Source organism: Zalophus californianus, chromosome 7 (genome assembly GCF_009762305.2).
Source record: "Zalophus californianus isolate mZalCal1 chromosome 7, mZalCal1.pri.v2, whole genome shotgun sequence".
NCBI lineage: Eukaryota > Metazoa > Chordata > Mammalia > Carnivora > Otariidae > Zalophus > Zalophus californianus.
This window is the reverse complement of record NC_045601.1, coordinates 115,988,726-116,004,119: the sequence shown is the minus strand read 5'-3', so window position 1 is coordinate 116,004,119 and position 15,394 is coordinate 115,988,726. Positions and strand designations below refer to the sequence as shown.

The 15,394-nt window shown below is 41.7% G+C and overlaps 1 protein-coding gene across 1 annotated transcript in view; it reads right to left on the bottom strand.

Moving 5' to 3' along the window:
* The window catches only part of NUDT3 (nudix hydrolase 3), a 126,274-nt gene that overhangs the window by 42,748 nt on the left and 68,132 nt on the right, over window positions 1–15,394 (bottom strand). The gene's annotated exons all lie outside the window — the stretch shown is intronic.

The window sequence follows — 15,394 nt, the reverse complement described above, 5'->3', positions numbered from 1 at the left end:
AGGTGGTGGGCATACAGGTGTTTACAATAAAATTCTTTTAATAAGGCAGTGAGTTTGAAAATTTTTATAATACTGGGAAAAAATGTCAATCCTGAAAATTTGCAGGAAAAAATATTATTTTAGAATCTAAAAATAAGGTACTTTCCTTTCCATCTCAGTCTTTCTGAGACTTCACAAAATATGCTACAGAAGACAGCAGCATTTTTTTTTCTTTTTAAAAATGTTTTATTTATTTATTTGACAGCGAGAGAGGAAACACAAGCAGGAGGAGTGGGAGAGGGAGAAGCAGGCTTCCTGCTGAGCAGGGAGCCCGATGCAGGGGCTCAATCCCAGGACCTGGGATCTTGACCTGAGCCGAAGGCAGACGCTTAACCAACTGAGCCACCCAGGTGCCCCAGCAGCAGTTTTTTCAATTATGTGAGCAGGTTTTTTTTTTTTTTTTAAAGCAACAAAAAATTAAATGAACCCAATGCCAGAAATATAAATCTAGTTTCTCTCCTAACTATGTATTCAAAGTAACCTAAAAGGCTCATCCGGTTCATTAACCTGACTAGCATCCTCCTGATGAGGGCAATAGGGTGGAGGAAGATTGGGGAGATAAGAGCCCAGGGCTTTTGGAAACACTCTTATGTGGTCAGGTCATGTTCCACTGTGTGGTTTCAGGGCAAATTACTCCTCTCTTCTAGTATAATAGCTAATATTTGAATTCTTACTAAATGTCTACCTATAAAGCAAGTATTATCATGGCTCCTATGTTCTAGATAAGAAAACCAATGCTTAGAGATGACAAATAATTTGCCAATACTGTGCCATTAAGGGGCAGCACTAGGATGTGAATGTAGGCGACTGATTCCAAAGCCTGTGCACATACCAAACATATTAATGCCCTCCTCATCTCTGTTGCTGAGAGAATAAATTAAGACACCTTCTGGAGGGCAGGCAAACTTATATAAATGGAACCTTCAATTGTTTTTTGAACTTACAATTACTGAAAGGGCATTATATAAATCTGCTTTCTACACTACCTGAGAATCTGGAAAATCAGTTCGAAGGACCAGCTTTAAAAAGGTTTTCTTAACAATAATCTAATCTTCATTTTATTTATTTATTTTTTTAAAAAAGATTTTATTTATTCATTTGTCAGAGAGAGAGCACAAGCAGGAGAGCAGCAGGCAGAGGGAGAAGCAGGCTCCCCGCCGAGCAGGGAGCCCGATGTGGGACTCGATCCCGGGACTCCAGGATCATGACCTGAGCCGAAGGCAGCCGCTTAACCAACTGAGCCACCCAGGCATCCCTTCATTTTAAAGGCAAACTGGCAATTTCAGTTTGAAATGACAAAAAAATTCAATATTGTTAAATATTACCGTAAAGGTGATCTTGCTCTGAGCATTTTTAATATTGCATATTTTCAACTGGCCCAACAGAGAGGAACAGTTTATTTGAAAGCAGCAAGCAACTACATTTCTCACCCTCAGTCTGCTGCTAAATGGCACCATGCAGTTTCTATTTTAGCTATTCTAACAGGTTTATGCAGTGGTTATCTTGTTGGATGGCATTAAAAGTCATTTTAAGGGGCGACTGGGTGGCTCAGTCGGTTAAGGGTCTGCCTTCTGCTCAGGTCGTGATCTCAGGGTCTTGGGATCGAGCCCCGCATTGGACTCCCTTGCTCAGCGGGAAGCCTGCTTCTCCCTCTCCCACTCCCCCTGCTTGTGTTCCCTCTCTCGCTGTGTCTGTCAAATAAATAAAATCTTTTTAAAAAAAAAGTCATTTAAAAAAAACTAGACATTAAAAAATTACTTAAATAACATTAAGAGTTAGTATCTTTTATAAATATATATTCAAAAGAAAAAAAAAACTGAAGGCTTGAATGGTGTAGATGTTTAGCTCTGTGTGACCAAAAGTGCAGGTTTTAAACCAGATAACCTCCTGATGTCCTTTCCAACAATGTGATTCTATGACTCTATAAAAATAATTTCTACTTAACATCATAGTCCCCATATAGACAGGCACACTCCCTCAGGTTTCTCGAGCCTGTGGATCTTCTCAGTGATGTCCTCATTGAGTTCTGCACCCAGAACTCTGCTGCTCACACAGCCATAAACAGTTGATCGTCTTTCCTTCAGCTCCATGAATCTCAGTGAGAGTATGTCACAGAGGAACTCTTGCTTGAAAACGATACTCTTCCCTTCTTTAACTGCCTCACTCTCAGTACTAAAAAGCCCTTCTACATGTTTTTATGGCATACTGTGAAACCAAAACCTATCTGCTTTGGGGCCTGACGTGGAGCCCTACCAGCTCTCTCAACCGATAGAACAGGCTGTTCAGTGGGCATCCCAGACTGCCCACTTATGCCCTCAAGTCACTCCTCAACCCAAAAGGGAATAAAGAGGAACAGAAATCAAGCCAAATGAACATTTCAGAGGTATTCAAGGGATCTTCTTCTTCTTCTTTTTTTTTTAGATTTTATTTATTTATTTGACTGACAGAGAAGACAGCGAGAGAGGGAACCCAGACAGGGGGAGTGGGAGAGGGAGAAGCAGGCTTCCCGTGGAGCAGGGAACCAGATGTGGGGCTCGACCCCAGGACCCTGGGGTCATGACCTGAGCTGAAGGCAGATGCTGAACAACTGAGCCACCCAGGCGCCCTCAAGGGATCTTCTAACAAGTGCCACTCCACTTGAAGGACAGGACTGTTCAGTGTGGCAAGATCTGGCTGAACAAGAAAGGCAGGTAGATGGATGAAAAACAGCATTTCATTTGGCGCAGATATAAATGCATGGACCTGCTACTTACAGTATAATAGATCATATCTGTTTTTTGAAATTGTTAATTTCCCATCCTCAATACCACGACATTTCATCACCAATAAAAGGCAACTGCCATACATATAAGCCATTAGGAAAAACCAGCAGGATGGTCTCTTTCCTCCAGATTCAGTATCTAGGGACTGTGTCAATACCGTGATGATTAGGCAGAAGCAGGAGCAAGTACAAAGGCCCTGAGGGGAACAAGGTCTGGCTCAGAGGAGCAGCAAGGGGACTACAAGTATGGGTGCGGCACAGTGAGCAAGAGAGAGGTGAGAGATGAGGTCCCAAAGGAAGCCAGATAACAGGCCATTCTAAGGGCTTCAGCTTAGAAAGTGACATGTGTTGCAACCTGGTTTCTTTTAACAGGATCACTTCGCCTGTTGTGTTGAAAACAGCCTGAAGGACGTAAGAACTGGGGGAGAGGTGACAGTGACTTGGACCAAGGTGGTAGTAACAGAGATGGTGAGAAGTGGCTGGCTTCTGGATATAAATGCATTCTGAAGGTGGAGTCAAGAGGACTGGCTGGGAAACTAAATACGGGGTGTGAGAAATGAAAGAAATCAAGGATAACTCCTAGTTTTTTGGGTTAAGCAGCTGAAAGGAAGGAGTTACATTTACTGAGATGAGGAGCAAGTTTAGGAGAAGTACTGGAATCATAGGTTTAGCTTTATATATATTAAGTTTTGGGCACCTGGGTTGCTCAGTTGGTTAAGCGTCTGCCTTTGGCTCAGGTTGTGATCTCAGGGTCTGGGGATCGAGTCCACATCGGGCTCCCAGCTCAGTGGGGAGTCTGCTTCTCCCTCTACCCTTCACCCCTGCTTGTGATCTCTCTCTCTCTCTCTCAAATAAATAAATACAATCTTAAAAAAAAAAAAAGTTTCAGCTGCCAGCTGGACAACCAAATGGAAATACCAAGTAGGCAGATTAAGGAAGGCTGTGGTTGGGGATGAATGTGCATCTACCTACCCACCCACTAACCACCTCCCAGATTCAAAACCTTGAGACTGGGCCAGATCACCAAGGAGGAGATGGAAGACAGACAAGGAAAGAAATGAAAAAGGACAATTCCAGGACATTCAAACCTAAGAGAGGAATCAGCAAAGACACTCAGATGCAGGAGAAAAATCATTCAAGATTTTTTTCCCCAACAGTATCCTGCTTCCAGCCTTTGATTCTTCCAGCTAAGTTATCATGGACAAGTCGTTACTGCTGCACCTTGTCTGAATTCATGTCTCACAGAAACTGTGAGATAACATGATTAGTTTCGTTTCAGGTTTTGTGAGGCAACAATAAATAGCACCATTTCTAAAGTCATAATTGTCCGCATAACAAGAGTTCACATAAATATATCCGACAGCAATATTCTTTAGTTCTCAGGCTGATGAGCACATCTGATGTTTTTTCATGGATCACTTCTACTCACACTCCTTTAAAGATTAATCTAGGCATCTGGAAACAGCAAACTGTCTAAATTACCTCTATGTGAATCAGTCCCTTTCTCAACTCAACTACCTTATCTTCACTAATTAATTCAAATCTAAAAAAAAATTTGAAGAATAGCAAGATCAGGTTGCAAAGCTAAAAATAAGGTTGCATCAAAGACTAAAACAAAAACCCAACTGAAGCTTTGGTGGCTACCACGGCTACCACCAGAGGCTACCACTTTCTTGCAGGAGAAGACAATACAGAACAGAATTTCAGCAAGTCTAATCTTAACCTTTCTGAGCTGAAATATATCCCTGCAGAAATCCACGGGGGACTGTGGCTATACTGTTAAGCACTTGAAATACTGACTTTCACAACTGCCTTGATGCCTTCACATTTATGCCCAGACTCTGGAAAAAGTGATGGGTTTTAAGAAACAAAAATAAAAAAATTTAGACAAAGTAAAATTTCCCATGGGCTTCCTAGTCCCACTTCCCTCCCCAGAGATAATCACTCTAATCAGTTTAGTGGTTTTCTTTCCAGCCTCCATTCTAAGTATTTACATACATTATATATATGCACATATACAAATATGTTTTAGGACATTTTATTTTGCACAAATCAATCATACTTGCCATTTCATTTCATTAAATGTCTCTGAGAGCTCTCCGTGTTGAGATATGTAGATTTCCTTTATTATTTAAACTGCCGGATGGTAACACATAATATGAATATGCCACAACTGAGGAATAATTCCCCTATTGATGGGCACTTAGATCGTCTCTGATTTTTGCTATTACACATTAAAGCTGGGATGAACCTCCTGTACATGCTTATGTGAATAAGCATTTCTCTACAGATACTTAGAAGCAAAAATGCCGGGCTCAAACATGAACCAAAAAGTTAGTCACAAGATTTGGTCAAGGTCTCTGAGCCCGTGGTTAAGAGAGGAGGCAGGAGGGAGAAGAGGTGGGAAAACAGAAAATGAGAGCAAAGAGTAAAACCAGAAAACCCCTGCCTCCTCTTTTTTATTTTCTATTTCTTATGAACCCCCAGTTGACTTTTCATATCCGATATGTAAGGATACCACTGAGAAGCTTACAGTCAAGTTGGAAGGCTGACAAGCAAAAACACACAGAAGTTGAAATACACCAAAATGTTACCAGTGGGGAGTATAAAAAATTTAAATTTGTTCTTTTTACTTTTCTGTTTTGCAGAATGTCCATATTGAGTAAGAATACACAGGAAAAACATACTTGAAACTTACACTACAATGGGATGGTGGGAAAAGCACCTATGTATCAGCCTTGAGATTCATGAAAGCTTCCATAAAATGAAGCGACTGCACTGAAAACTCAAAGAAGTGTGCCCAGGTGGCAAAGGAACAGGGTGAGCTTTCTAGCTGGAGGGAATCACATGTATTATGTCAGATGTGTGGCATGTCCTGAAACGGAAAGCACTTGCAATGACTGGTGTACAGTGTCCAAAAGAGTACAGACATTTTAATTTAAGTAATCTCTAAACCCTACGTGGGGCTGAACTCAAGATCCGGAGATCAAGAGTCGCATGCTCTTCCAACTGAGCCAGCCAGGTGCCCCAAAAACACTACAGACATTTTTTTTTTTAAAAGATTTTATTTATTTATTTGAGAGAGAGAGAGAATGAGAGATAGAAAGCATGAGAGGGAAGAGGGTCAGAGGGAGAAGCAGACTCCCTGCTGAGCAGGAAGCCCGATGGGGGACTCGATTCCGGGACTCCAGGATCATGACCTGAGCCGAAGGCAGTCGCTTAACCAACTGAGCCACCCAGGCGCCCTACAGACATTTTTTTAAAGGATTTATTTATTCGAGAGGGTGGGGCTCCCGGCTAGCTCAGTCGGTTAAGTGTCTACCTTCGGCTCAGGTCGTATCTCAGGGTCCTAGGATTGAGCCCTGCACTAGGCTCCGTGCTCGGTGAGGAGTCTGCTTCTCCCTCTCCCTCTGCCCCTGCCCCCTGCTCATGCACTCTCTCTCGCTCTCTCTCACTGTCTCTCAAATAAATAAAATCTTAAAAAAGAGAGATTCATTTATTAGAGAGAGACAGAGAGTGGAGGAGCAGAGGGAGAGGGACAAGCCGACTCTGTGCAATGCCCAACATGGGGCTCAATCCCATGACCCTGAGATCATGACCTGAGTCAAAATCAAGAGTTGGATGATTAACCAACTGAGCCACCCAGGCACCCCCAGTATAGACATTTTTAAGGCTCTTAATACATGGTGCCTCCTTCATCATCATGGATAGATTAGTTTTCTAAGTCTTGGCTAATTTGATAGAAGAAAGATACCAGCTTATTTTAGCTGGCATTTATCTGATGACTAGCGAGATGGAATATGTATTTTTTTCACCTACCATTTCCTCTCCACTTAGAAGTGGGAAATCCCAGGGAAGAACTACTTTTCTTCAATCATTATCTTTCTTTCTCCATTCCATGAGTTTGTGGGTCACTGAGCAGTACTACACATTCACCAAGGTACCCAAGTACCAGAACCTACTTAACTCCGAACTCCTCTGCCGGGATGTCAAGGCTCTCTACCACCTTGCTGTACTCATGACCTCCTGTTCTTTCCTTCTACATCATCTGCCATGTTCAGGACACGAGTCCTAACCCTAACTGAGCCTGCAGCAGGAGGCTGACAGCAGTTACCAATCAAGCATGAGTAACTAAGCAACTGGGATCGGGACGACAAAAGGAACCTGCACATCATTCAACATAGAGGTTTTCCACAAGTGCGACCGTCTCCAAGAGCACTGTGGAAACGCACGAGGGTTTCTGGTTATCACGATGACTGGAGGGGACCAGAAGTGCTGCACTACCTGCAATAAGAAGGCTGGTCTCACCTAGAACTATCCTGTGTGACTTTTCAAACTCTTGTCACACATTTCTGTGGGTGGAAAACCTGGTTTTAACAATCTGAGCTTGAATCCAAATGACAAGCTTGAGAACCACTCCAATCTAAACAATCATTTGCAAACGTAGGAGGACAGGTGTGCTCCCTACAACCATGCCTCTCAACCTCAACGACACACACAATGGAGGACATCTACAGACAAAAATTCTACACAGAACGAATACAAAACCTCCTACTCAGTTCTTAGGTTCTATTTCCTAACTTATTTTACTATACCTATGCCTGAATGTGGCCCCCAAATGGGGTAAAGAAGGGTTATATTAGGTAACTGTCCCTAATGTAAAGCAAATTATAACCCAGGTTTACAAAGAAAAGTAAGTGATACCTCCCTGCTGGTGCCAATTACTTCCTCTTTAATATTACCTTGTCATTTATTACCAATTCATTTATTTATTTGAGAGACAGAATGAGATAGAGAGAGAGCACATGAGAGGGGGGAAGGTCAGAGGGAGAAGCAGACTCCCTGCCGAGCAGGGAGCCCGATGCGGGACTCAATCCCAGGACTCCAGGATCATAAGCTGAGCCGAAGGCAGTCACTTAACCAACTGAGCCACCCAGGCGCCCCAATTTACTACCAATTCAAACCAACCCACATCCAACCCCTGAATAATCCAAATTAGCAACAAGGGCTAATTCTACCCCTCAGAGTACCCCTAAATTTTTTTTTTTACATTGTCAGGCTCCTAATACTTCTCCTGAAAGTATCAGTGATGATGTGAATACATTCATATTATTTTATAATATGAAAAAGCAAATAATGTTATTAGAAACCAATAACAATATTAAAATGTTATTAAAAACCAATATCTTAAAAGAGATAACACAAATAAAAGGAAAAAAAAACCCCTTGTAATGTTAAATTTGAAGTGGAAATATTAACATGAAATCACGATTTTTCTTTTTTAATATGCTTTCTATTACTGTCTACTAAAAAGGCCTTGGAGGAGCTCATGACATCCTAGTATCAATAAGCACATCAAGCACCAACTGTGGTTTCAAAATAACATTCTCCACTAAAAGGAAACTTTCTGGGGGCACCTGGGTGGCTCAGCCGTTAAGCGTCTGCCTTTGGCTCAGGTCATGATCCTAGGGTCCTGGGATGGAGCCCCGCATCGGGCTCCCTGCTCCGCGGAAAGCCTGCTTCTCCCTCTCCCACTTACCCTGCTTGTGTTCCCTCTCTCACTGTGTCTCTGTCAAATAAATAAAATCTTTAAAAAAAAGGAAACCCTCTGGAGAAATAGTTGACAACAGGTCTAGGACAGGAAAATTCAAGCTGAGCTTGGCAATAACTTTACTGCATTTACAGAGCAAGGAAGGACTCCAAAGTACATAGGAGGTTGCCTGAAAGGGTATACACTGACCAAATCTGAGACATTAAAGCAATTATTAAAGTATAATCTGAGAATTAAAGCAAAGAGAATAAAGACTGTAACTGACCATAATACAATGAAGAAAAATTAAGATCCATGAGCCCAGAGGGGTATTTAAAGTAAGAAAAAAAGGGGCACCTGGGTGGCTCAGTCGGTTAAGTGTCCAACTCTTGATCTCAGCTCAGGTCTTGATCTCAGAGTTGTGAGTTTAAGCCCCGAGCTGGGCTCTGCACTGGGCGTGGAGCCTATCTTAAAAATAAAATAAAAGAAGAAGAAAAAAATGGGAAGGCAGGGAGCATGGAAGAGGAATGAGGAAAAAAGCTTTCCCTTAAGGAAAAATTTCAGCTAATTAAAAAACAAAATTAGAAAATCATTGTACTTTAGTCTCTACTGTACGGATCTATTTGGTAAGATCATCGGAAGATGCTAAAATTACTACCTGAAAGATTGCTGGGAGACAGGATATTCACACAGTGTGGAAGCATTACTCAACAGATTACTTAGCAATTCTGTTGCATAGGCGGACATGCCCTGCTACAATAGAGAGATCTGTCAGTAACGACCTGATCAAACATTTTATCACTAATGCCCGGGAAACCTGACATTATGCATCTCCTGATGTTAAATACTAGGAAGCACGTGGCATCACCCATGCAGCAACCTATCAAAAAATGTCTGTCCTAAATTTAATTAAGCCTCTAGCCCTGTGCTGTTTAATATGATGGCCATTATTAACATGCAGCTAAGGAGCACTTGAAATGTAGCTAGAATGACTGAGGAATGAATTTAAAAATTTTGATTATAGGGGCTCTTGGGTGGCTCAGTCAGTTAAACATCTGCCTTCAGCTCAGGTCATGATCCCAGAGTCCTGGGATTGAGCCCCTGGCTGAGCAGGGAGCCTGCTTCTCCCTCTCCCTAAGCCCCTTACCTGCTTGTGTGCTCTCACTCTCTCTTGCTTGCTCGCTCTCAAATAAATAAAATCTTAAATTTTTTTTAAATTTTAATTTAAGTAGCCATATACGGCTGGCTAGTGGCTACTACACTGGACAGTTCAAATACATAATTTCAGGAAAGTTCTACTGGACCTCACTGCTCAAAACGAAGTTGCTATAAATACAGGGGATAAGGTAGAGAGTTAAAGGACAGCAAGAAGAAACAATCAAACAAAACCAGAACTATGAAATATTCTATTAGACAACTACCCTGGACTCTTTTTTTTTTTTAGGGGAGAGACAGACAGACAGACATTATGGAATTATGAATTTTCTTAGATGTGACAATGGTATGTGGTAATGTAGGGAACTGGCTTTATTCTAAAAAGATGCATGCTAAAGAACAGAATTGAGAGGTGATAGGTCATAATATGTATGACTTCTTTTCAATGGCATAGCCAAAAAAAAAAGTATGTATAGAGATAAAGCAAAAAGTCAACAGACAGATCTAGAAGAAGGTATACAGTGTTTGTTTTACTATTTAAATTTTTTTCTTATATGTTTGAAAAATTTGATTAAAATGTTGAAGAAAATATAGCCAGCTGTGGAATTATGGTAATATATTGTCCTCTTTGTGCTTTCTGGATCTTCATTCTGCTAGGAACATGAATTATTTTCATTATCAGAAAAATGGTGAGCTATAGTAGTCACCAGTTTAATCAAGTAATCAAACTGGCTATGCTAACAACCTCACTAAGTGCTACAAGGAGCACACAAAAGCCCTCAGATTAAGAGCAGTGTTAGTCATCTCTACACCCAACATGGGGCTTGAACTCATGACCTCGAGATCAAGAGCAGTGTCCACTGACTAGCTCAGCCAGGTGCCCCCTCAGCACTGCTCAGATTATACCGTTTCTATTTTTAAGTTTAAAAGTTTTACAGACCACTCTAATGGAAATTCATAGTCTAAAGCACCTATATATTTAAACTAAAACGCTCACTAACACAAATATGTGTGTTATTTTGAATACCACTTTTCATAAAGCTGAGAGTATCTATGCAGTATTTTTGCGAAAGCCAAAATGACAGTCGCTTAAAAATTGTCATTTTTTTTAAAAGATTTTATTTATTTATTCGATAGAGAGAGACACAGCAAGAGAGGGAACACAAGCAGGGGGAGTGGGAGAGGGAGAAGCAGGCTTCCCGCCGAGCAGGGAGCCCGATGCGGGGCTCGATCCCAGGACCCTGGGATCATGACCTGAGCCGAAGGCAGACGCTTAACCATCTGAGCCACCCAGGTGCCCCCAAAATTGTCAATCATTTAAGGTTGACTCTAGAAGTAATCATGGAAGTAACCCAGGAGGAGCTATTTCCCATTTCGTAAGAGTGGAGAGGTGCCCTCCTCTGAAAGAAGAGAGAGGCCTCCTAGCTCTAGGGCCAGAGTTGAATTACACTCTCGGCCACGTGAGCGCAGAACAAAACCTGAGCACGAGGATTAGCACAACAGGCCTCAGCCAGGCCCTTCACTGGAGGTGGTGTCTATGCCAAGGTCTCCTTTCATCCCTGAACTGTAACTGAGAGGAAAGGCCTTTTCCAAGTTCTCAGCTGCCAGAAACAGGAGATTCAATACGGATTTACTTAAGGGCCTTTGCCAGCGATCTGCAGGATTCATTCTGTCCTCTAACATAAAACAGCCTCACACAGCCTTCCACACTAAGACATGGTATGCTTTCTCTGTTCATTTTATATACTCAAAATTATTTTTTTCTAAGGAAAAGCTCTTCTTTTACTGCCTTTTTGTATATATGCTTTCTTATGAGGTCAGAATAAAGATGCTTCCACACACAAAAATATATGTCCATATTAGGTAAACAAAAATTTCCTGAAAGTTTTCATCACTGAACCACATTTCCTATTAAATTCTTTAAAAGGGGGGGTGCCTTGGAGGCTCAGCCGGTTGAGCATCCAACTCTTGATTTTGGCTCAGGTCACAATTTCAGGGTCTTGAGATGGGGCCCAGAGTCGGGCTCTGTGCTGAGTGTGAAGCCTGCTTGGGATTCTCTCCCTCCCTCTCCCTCTGCCCCCAACCTAAAAAAGAAAAAAAAAAAAAATCTTTAAAAGGAATTAACTATCAGAATAAGATGTTTTAAGAGACATGATGATTCTTGCATTCTATAACGCTGTGACCAAATGAGCTAAAAATATCTTCTTTCCCAAATAAAAATAAAGACTCGATAGTACTTAACAAAAACACAATCTGTCTTAAGGAAAGTGGAATCCAGCATATCATACTTCATAGTTTCCTCCTCAAGATATGAATATAGCCGGCACATAATAAGCACTTATGACTCTTTTCTGACCAACTTTTTATATTGAAAAAGTTCAAATATACAGAAAACTGCTTTGCCTATTTTTATACCTATTTTTAAGATAAATCTATAGGTGCACATAGCCAACACATGTACCTTATTATTAACAGCTCATATCATGTAATTTTAAATTTCTTAAAAATTAAATCCTGGAAATCCAGAGAACAGTATTTAAATGAAACCTGCTTTTCAACAAATTAGGTTGATTTATGATCTCTCTTGATTTACAGTCATTTACATCTGGATGTATTTTCTCATATTAACATTTCCATTAAACAGTGAAATACTGCCAAGATTAAAAACCTTTATTTGCTTTTACTTATCATTTAGGAGATTGAAAAATAAAACTGTCTTCTTCAAAGAGGCTGGAGCTTATCACTTTACAGTTGAAAATAAAGTAAAAATCTGAAACACAGCTCATTTACTTCATTAAGAACATATGTTTTGGTTTTCTTTTTTTTTTTTTAAGATTTATTTATTTTTATTTGAGAGAGAGAATCTCCAGCAGACTCCCGGCTGAGCACAGAGCCCAATGTTGCAGCCCTGGTTGTTTTTCATTATGGGCCTTTTAATATTAATATTGTTGTTTTATTTTTATTTTATTTTTTTTTAGAGATTTTATTTATTTGACAGAGAGAGACACAGCGAGAGAGGGAACACAAGCGGGGAGTGGGAGAGGGAGAAGCAGGCCCCCCGCGGAGCAGGGAGCCCAATGCGGGGCTCGATCCCAGGACCCCGGGATCATGACCCGAGCCGAAGGCAGATGCTTAACGACTGAGCCACCCAGGCACCCCAATATTGTTGTTTTAATCCATATGCATGTATTATTTTGATTAACGTTTTGGAAACAATTTTTAAAAATTAGTTGCCTAGGGGTGCCTGGGTGGCTCAGTCGGTCGGATAAGCCTCCAACTCTTGATTTTGGCTCAGGTCATCATCCCAGGGTCAATGAGATCGAGGCCCCCTTCCAGCTCCACATTGGGTGTGGAGCCTGCTTAAGATTCTCTCCTGGCGCCTGAGTGGCTCAGTCGTTAAGCGTCTGCCTTCGGCTCAGGTCATGATCCCAGGGTCCTGGGATCGAGCCCCACACTGGGCTCCCTGCTCAGCAGGAAGCCTGCTTCTCCCTCTCCCACTCCCCCTGCTTGTGTTCCTGCTCCTGTTATCTCTCTGTCAAATAAATAAATAAAATCTTAAAAAAAAAAAAAAGATTCTCTCACTCCCTCTTCCCCTCCCCCACCTTCCACCCCGTGTGCTTGTGTGTCTTAAAAAAAAAAAAAATTAGGGGTGTTCTGGGTGGCTCAATCCATTAAGCATGCGCCTTCAGCTCGGGTTGTGATCTTGGGGTCCTGGTATCGAGCCCTGTGTTGAGTTCCTTCCTCAGTGGGAAGTCTGCTTCTCCCCCTGCTCCTCCCCTGCTCGTGCTCGTGCTCTCTTTCTCTCAAATAAATAAAATCTTAAAAAAAAAAAAATTAGTTGTCTATATTAAAAGATCAGGAGCTCTCACATGAGAATCTAGCTTTCAAGATTCTCTTGAAACATCAGAACCATACTGGGTCTTGACTGCCACATGACAACTCATGGCTAGGCTTGAGTAGGAATTGCCCCCGGACCAGAGCAGGCTCTCCCCACATGGTTACTGCTACATCCACTGTCAACTGCTTATCCACTTCCCTACAAGCTTATGAGCTGGAGGACCCCTGGTCCCTGACATTACTTCTCCACCTTTTACCTATCTCGTTAAACTGATTAAAATATTTTTAATATATTCTGATATATATTTTGTGATTGAAGTCTGGGATTTAAAAAGAATCATGTTATTTCCATAATAAATTCTGTGTACCCTATCTCCACCTTCCACTCACAACAGTTCAGGCTGAGGCCAAAATATAAAGATGAAAATATAACACAGTCACACAGAGCCTTCATGTTTTTCTCCACTTCAAACACTTATGACCTAAAGAGAAAGGGTGAGAAAACAGTATCTTAAATTATTTCCAAGTAGTTATAGGCTTTTTAAATGTTCTACTTTATATAACAAGAGCCATGAAATACTGCTTTTCCTTTAGAGACAGTTCTGAGGTTCCATATGGAGCTTTCTAGTCGCCAGGACACATATATTAGAGAGTACACACTTTTTTTTTTTTTTTTTTTTGCGGAGACAGGGAACACACAGTACAAGAACTGGGGAAAAAAGATAGATTTTTTTTTAAAGATTTATTTATTTGAGAGAGAGAGAGAGAACGAGCAGGGAGGAGGGGCAGAGGGAGAGGGAGAAGCAGACTCCCCACTGAGCAGGGAGCCCAATGCAGGGCTTGATCCCAGGACCCCGAGATCATGACCTGACCAAAGTCAGATACTTAAGCAACTGAGTCACCAAGGTGTCCCAAGAAGATATAGATTTTTTATGGGGGGTCTGGGTGGCTCAGGTGGTTAAGCATCTGACTCTTGATTTTGGCTCAGGTCACGATCTCAGGGGTATGAGACTGAGCCCTGCGTTGGGCTCCATGCTAAGTGTGAAGCCTGCTTAAGATTCTCTCCCTCCCTCTGCCCTCTCTAAACACCCCTCCCTTGGCTTGTGCACGCACTCTCTTAAAAAAAAAAAAGCTATAGATTTTAAAAATAAAGTTCACTACATCATCTTCCATATCAAGAAGGGTCACAATAAATTCTTTTTTTTAAGATTTTATTTTAAGATTTTATTTATTTATTTGATAGAGAGAGCACAAGCAGGCAGAGAGGCAGGCAGAGGGAGAGGGAGAAGCAGACTCTCTGTTGAGCATGGAGCCCGACGCGGGGCTCGATCCCAGGACCCCAGGATCATGACCTGAGCCGAAGGCAGCCGCTTAACCAACTGAGCCACTCAGGCGCCCCGGGTCACAATAAATTCTTGATAGGATGATGTAAGATCAGTAAGGCTAGAGAGAACGACAAAGCCCCTCTGTACCCTTGAGGCAACCATGACCCTTGATATTATATTAAGGCACCTAGCCATTCAAAAAAACTTTCCTAAATGAAGGTGAATTAAGTCAAACGTGCTGTGACATTTTTACTTTTTTGTACAGTGTATTAAGAACTTGAGAGGGCGCCTTGGGGGCTCAGCTGGTTAGGCGACTACCTTCGGCTCAGGTCATGATCCTGGAGTCCCAGGATCGAGTCCCACATCGGGCTCCCTGCTCACCGGGGAGTCTGCTTCTTCCTCTGACCCTACCCCCTCATGCTCTCTATCTCATTCTATCTCTCAAATAAAATCTTTAAAAAAATTTTTTAAATAAATAAATAAATAAAAACTTCAGAAAGGGCAGCAAGAAGTATAGGGAAGTATCAGAAGACCTCACTAAACTGAAGAAATTTCCAAGGCGGTGAGTTTATATGGCAAAGCAGCAGGTGGTGAAGAGCCAGAGGAGTAGCAGAATACTGTGATATTATGACACAAGTGAAGAAGTCCAAGAACAAGCTACACTTTTTTTTTAAAGCTGTGCCTATGTCACAGATTCATGATCAGGCTGCCTACAGATGCTGGAAAATGGCTCTGTGGACACAGGCC